Source organism: Tiliqua scincoides, chromosome 3 (genome assembly GCF_035046505.1).
Source record: "Tiliqua scincoides isolate rTilSci1 chromosome 3, rTilSci1.hap2, whole genome shotgun sequence".
Lineage (NCBI taxonomy): Eukaryota > Metazoa > Chordata > Lepidosauria > Squamata > Scincidae > Tiliqua > Tiliqua scincoides.
In genome coordinates, this window is record NC_089823.1 from 91,213,603 (window position 1) to 91,220,163 (window position 6,561).

General features: G+C 45.9%; 1 pseudogene; it reads left to right on the forward strand.

The window, feature by feature from the left end:
- The first annotated feature begins 5,952 nt into the window (after positions 1 to 5,952).
- Positions 5,953 to 6,072, forward strand: LOC136646467 (5S ribosomal RNA; annotated as a pseudogene).
- Positions 6,073 to 6,561: the final 489 nt, after the last annotated feature.

The following is a 6,561-nucleotide window of genomic DNA, read 5'->3' on the forward strand; positions in this document are numbered from 1 at the left end:
CACAAGGTAAGGGAACAAATGTTCCCATAACTTGAGGAGGCATCTGAGACTGTCTCTCCACCAAAGGATGCAGTGTATGCCCCATTGGCAAAGCTGCACCAACATTAGAAAATCAGATAGGATTGGGCCCTTGCAGCCCAATCCTGAGTTCTCCAGGGTGCGCAGCTGTGGCGGCGCCGAAAATGGCTGCCCCCTCATCCTGTGGCAGCTGCTGGCAACTCCTCAGGAGAGGAGGGGACTTTTTGTCCCCTTCTCCTGGGTAAAGAGAGTAGCCCTGCAATGGGGCTACTCGATTCACCGCCAACCAAAAGGTCAGCAGTGAAACAAGAGCCTCCATGTAGGGCGGCGAGCCCAACATGGAGGCTCTGGATCTGGTGGAACTTTGCTCCAATGGTCCCACCTCCTTCCCTCCCTGCTCCCTCCCCCTAGCATGCCTACCCTCTGCCCTCTCCCTGCCTCCTGCCTCCCCAGAACGCCTCCTTCCCGCTCTCTCCCCGCCCTCCGCCTGCCTCCTCTCTCCCCAGAATGCCTCCCCCCCACCTCCCCCCCATGTCCCCGCTTACATCTCCGCTGCTCGGCGGTCCACATGACAGAGGTCAGACGTCCGCCCGGCAGTAGCCCATTGCTGGCCAGTGCTGGACTACCACCGGTGTGCACCAGTGGTGAGCCGGTGTGCCAAACCCAGGATTGGTAGTACACACTCTCAAGAGTCTGTAGTGTGTTTATGATAGCCATGCTAATTCCTCAACTCAATCCTGCAATGCTTCTAACAGAAACATTTGAATAGTTAATTAATTTTCTCTAAGTTTCAAAAAATGCAGGGAGTCCTCTGCAGGGCTCTCTGTGCCTGTAAAAGTATAAAAAAAGAGAAAAGGGACACTTGTGGTTTTTGTGATGAAACAGGAAGTGCCCTTTTTATTTTATTTTTATATACTTTTGCAAGCACCCCCGAAGTCTGCAGCACTGGCTGCCGGTAAGTAGAAAACCCCCCTCCTGCCCCTGGCAGCAGCATGATCCTGAGATATAGGTCTGTAGATATAAGACAGCAAACTTCCTACTACCATTTAAATATTTTCTTCCAATGTTTCTTAGGGCGAAATCCTAACCAACTTTCCAGCACTGACGAAGCCGCAATGCAGCCCCAAGGTAAAGTAACAAACATGCCCTTACCTTGAGGATTGCACTGTAACTTAAGTAGGAAAGATATTTTTTTTGAAAAACCAAGTCAATTGAAAGAAAGAGAGAAACCTTCAGCGTAAGCTGTAGGATGCTACGTAAGGGTGTGGCCTTCCCCATTTCTCCTCTGCATCTAATCAGATCATCTTCAAACAATCCTTAGATGAAATGTTTGTGCAATGGGGCAATCTGTTTGACTGGACATATGGTCAAGGACTACTAAGACCTGTGTGCAAAGTCTACCTAGAGAGCGATGAGAGAAAACAAACTCCCCCAACAGCAATATACGTAGCTTTGATGTCAACCAACATAGATAGTGCTTTAGGTAAATACATTTTGTTAAGAAGAAGCTCCGCAATCTGCAAACGCACAGCTCAGCAAATTAGCCATACCCTCCAAAGAAAAACTTGGTTTTGAAATGACAAGAGGTTGATAATAGACAAAGGGCGCAATCCTAAGTTCCGCTGGAACAGGCAGGCCAAGTTGCCTGTGCTGTATCCAGAGCAAGGTAGGTGCTGGCTGGAGTGCAATTTGGAGTAAGAGATATTTCTCCCCTTATCCTATGACACGCACCAGCCACCCTTATGGGGCTAAACTGAGCAGCCCATGTAACACTGCTCGGGCCAGGGACTGGGACTGGTATTCAGCCTGTACTGTCGTGGCTGACCCCACTCCCTCCCAGGCCCAATTTGCCTCCCAGACCACCCATAATGCCCCTGCCCCACCCGAGTTCTGCTCTCCCACCACCCTCTCCCAGCCCCCCTGTGCAGGTCTGCACAGGCTGGCCCAAACACACCATCTCCGAGGATGGATCTGGTGTGGGGAGGCATGTGTCTTTGCGCCAGCCTGTCCAACTCCTGAGTAGCTGTGAATGTGCTTTACAGCACATTTGTGACACTCAGGAGCCAGTGCAGGACTGGGTTTGGATTGTTCTGCAAGGTAAATTAATGAGTGATTCCTGTTTAATCTGGTGTCATGCCTACTGGAGACTTCTCCAAATGTTAACTTTAAGGTATATCATTATTTATAACCCAGAAAATAGAACCTAGATAGAATGGAAAGAGATGATGGAGAGAAGGAAAAGAGCAAATTAGGGAACTGGCAGCTGGATGGAAGAAAGTAGTAGTAGTAGAACCTTTATTGGCATAGAACAGTTAACAAACAGATGTAGGCTACAATCCTATCCACACTTTCCTAGGAGTAAGCCCCATTGACTATAATGAGACTTACTTCTGAGTAGACATGCATAGGATTGGGCTCATATATATGTAACAGTACACACAAAACATACAGAAAAACAAAAAACAAAATAAATGGCAATAGAGTTAATTATGACTGATATTTCTTGGTTTCTGAATAACTGCTAGAAAATCAGTATGCCCTTACAGTTTGGGGGAGAGGGTAGATACTGTTTGGCATTGATGGATAAGTAGCAAGAGATAAATGGCGAGATGGAAGAAAGTATAGTTGGGGAAGAGGCAGGGGGCAAATTGGAAGGCGGTGTGAAAGGAGCTGGAGAAGGTGGGATGGGCGCGGAAGAGAATTTGAAAACAGATGAAAAAGCTGGAGACAGCTACAAGAGAAAGGAAGGATGAAACTAGAAGAGAGTTAAGTCAAAAGCTCCCAAGTGTCTCCCCAAAGGAGCATCAAGCTGGCCCCTCACAATGTGGATCTAGTTCCCATCTGTACCCTGACCACTAGGTGGGCACCAGGGCAGCCTGGGCTGTCTGGCCAGAAGCCTTCAAAAGGCATCTCTGTGAGGCTGCTGAAGCCACAGCCACAATCCAGAACAAAGAAGGCAAAAAAAGCAGCAAGATAGCACTGTTCACTGGAATCCAAGACTCCCCATGATCCCTTTCATTTTCTCTTCTGTACCTCTCTCCTGTAAATAGAATTCCAAGTAGCACCAGCTTACTTGTTCACACTTCTGTGAGCTTCATATGCCAAGCCATCTTGTTCCCCACATTTTTTGAAGTGGAACTTTCCCCATGGAACGAGGAGGAAGGGCACCGCACTCACAGGGTGTCTGGGGAAAAAAATAAAATAGTATTTTAGAATACATCGTTTGCAATTTCAGTCAGCTTGGTTCCATTGTTGAGGAACCTTGGTTTAAATCTTGGCCAGCAAGCGTACTAAAAATGCTAAAAATATTAGGGTGCTGCCCCTAAAGAGCTTACCAACTAAATTTTTATTTTTGGATGTCTGTGAGTTCCCCTTTACAAGGTGCATCTGTCCAGTGTGGTACAGTGGTTAGAATTTCAGAATAGGCTCTTAGAAACCGCCAGGTTATTCAGGAAGACAGCAGGCCACAAGATAGATGCCAAACAGAGAACAGCTTTATTGGGGAGAGAAAAAACAGTCCAGAAAGACTGGATAATTATGTAACTAAGGGCCGCATCCTATCCAACTTTCCAATGCTGATGCAGCCACAATGCAGCCCAGAGGTAAGCAAACAAATGCTCCTTTACCTTGAGGAGGGCTCCACAATTGCTCCCCCCAAAGGATGCAGCACATGCCCTGTTGGATATGACTGGGTCCTAATTGTGTCAGTTCTGGACACAGCACTACCTGTTGGTGGAATAGCAACATAACCATTAAACCTCCCCAACAGCAAGACCCAGGTTCAATTCCCCATTCAGATATGATGCTCACTGACCAATCACCCTCTCTTAGCCTAACTCATCTCACAGGGTTGTTGTGAGCATAAGGGGGGGGAGTCTTATACTCCACCTTGAGTACATTTTCACCTTGGAAGAATGGTAGGATATAAATGGGAGGAGATGGAGAAGGAGATTTCTCTTTTTTTAAAGAGACTTGTCAACTTGATGACTTACAGCACAATCCTAACCCACTTTCCAGCACCAACATGCAGCTCCGAGGTAAGAGAACAAACACCGTGACTGCCACCCAGCTGCAGGATGCAGATACGTCTCATTGCCACTGCTATGCCAGTGCTGGAAGGTTGGTTAGGATTTGGGCCTTAGTGAAACTACAATGCTCTATTATTATTCTGTTCCGTAAGGCCCATAAACAACATTGTTTACCCACTAGTTATAAATAATGGTAACATGAGCATCTCTTATGTCCATGTACAACTTTCTTTGAATACAATTTATTTTATTGCCTATGCTGCTAAATCAATCGTACTCAATGATCCTTCTAATCATCTTTATGTTATGTCACGCATGATGTCTTCTCTATTGATCTGTTCTGTAGGCACTTTATACCCATAGTGTACTAGAAGGACCAGAGGAAAGAGAATATGTGACCAGGCACCAAATGCAGTATCTAGAGACTCTATGGCCTATGCAAGAGCCTACTGATGTGAGGCTGCAGTCCTGGTGAATCTGGCAAGCAACTCATGGTGACAATGCAACATAATGGAGAAACTGCTAGTGCATCACATTTTGAGCTGGCCAAGTTTGTCAACAGTGCCAGGAAACTGAAGTGGCAGGCAGCTGTGGTGCTGACAGCCAAAATGTAGTTTTTCTAAAGTGAAAAGCAGGATGAGTGACTGACACACTCTGAGTCAACTGGCATTTTTCATGCAGGAAAAATGACTTGTTGGCAAAAATGAGTCTTTCTTTTCTAAACCAATTAATTGAAAGTGTTCTTGCCATTTATAGCAATTTTAGAAGGAATCATTCCAGCCTGGGATATATAGTCAGTATTACAACTAGAGGACAACTATACAACTTACAACTATAGTTGTAAGTATTACAACTAGAGGACACTGATATTATCTCCAAAGGCAAGCCTCAAAGTGTCTGAAAGTTCTGAATACCTTGAACTTCACTAGTCAAGGCTTAGCCAGAAAAATTCAGCCATAACTTGCAGCAAAAATTCCTCTGTAGAATGCTGAAGCAATATTTTTCTGTTGTTTGTAGTAATTGTTGGTTCTAATCCTGTTGTCTAATTACCTGTATAAGCAAAACTATCCCTGGAAACGTGATTTTGCACATCTAATTGGGTGCAATTAGTTTGCACTGACTGTTAACAGTTTTAACAATCTCATTAGTTTGGAACCACCTTTAACATGAATACAATCAACTATCTAATGGCCCAATCCTATCCAGCACAGGAGCAGAGGCTCCAAATGGCTACTGATGCATCTTGTGCTAGAATAGAGGAGGCTGGAGGTTTTAGCGGGGTAAGGGGACATTAATCCCAATACCCTGAGTAAACCCCCAGCCTGTTCAATGGGGCTTCTTGAGTCTGTGCCACCTATTTCGTCTTAAGGCAGGTTTGTAACACCCAGGACTGGCTGGCGCTGAGATAGCATTGGATTGGGTTGTAAGTGACTGCAACCTGCATGTAACCACTTGATCAGCCAGTGGTCCAACCCAGTGGTGAGGAAACTTTATTTCAGATCTGGTGCAGAGATCTGGCAAGATTTTCCTTGGCAGGCCAGTAAATATAACTAGCTTATCAAGGGTCACAGGCAACTGCTTGGCAAACAGGCATCTTAATTCTTTGTGAAATTGTGTAATTACAGTGACAGCCTTTTACAAGAACTCTGATTCCATATCACATTTTAAACTAGCAATATAGTTAGAGATAAGCACAGTGACCTGATTAATGTGTCTCCGCTTTTACTAGCCCTGCCCAGGTATGAGGCAGCTTCTCAGCATTGCACCTGTGATTGGCCGGGCCAGCATCTTTGGGGCGGGACAACTGGGTTGCCAGCTGAGCACATGTTCAGTTGGTGGTCCAGAACTGATCATTGAACCCACTTGCCTTTCCCATTCAGTCTGAGAATAGCTAGTCATTCTTTATGGTAGCAGCAACTGTTACCCTGCACATCCCTGATCTTGTCTGATCTTGGAAGCTAAGCAGGGTCAGGCCTGGTTAGTACTTGGATGGGAGACCGCCTGGGAATACCAGGTGCTGTAGGCCTATACCATAGTCTTTTGAGACTGAAGGCTGCCAACCATTTTCTTTATGGTGAGTGGGTAGGAATTTTGTCACTAGCCAGAATAGCCTTGGAGCTAGTGGGTTGTTTTTTTTTTTTGCCTACCCCAAACTGGTGGGTTGAAGGAAATACATGGGCTGAGGATGTTATCTAGGGTTGTCACTTTAAGTTTTTATTAGTCACTTGGCAGGTTTTGTGCAGGCTGGGAAGATAGGAATTCTTGTTTTGGTGTCCACTCTGAGGTAGCAAGGTCTAGAGGTGAGTCAGTACTGATCACATGATGTTTGCCGCCCCAGATCAGTGAGGCTGGCTGGCAAACCCCTTGACTGGATTATACAGTGACCTCACATGGCTTGTCTGTGCTGATTTACGCTATTCAGCTGCCTCTAGTCTTGGGGGCTGGCCTCTGCCACTAGGGTTTGTGTCACTTGGTGCGAGAGATCACTGCGTCACCCCCATGATGGACCTCCTCC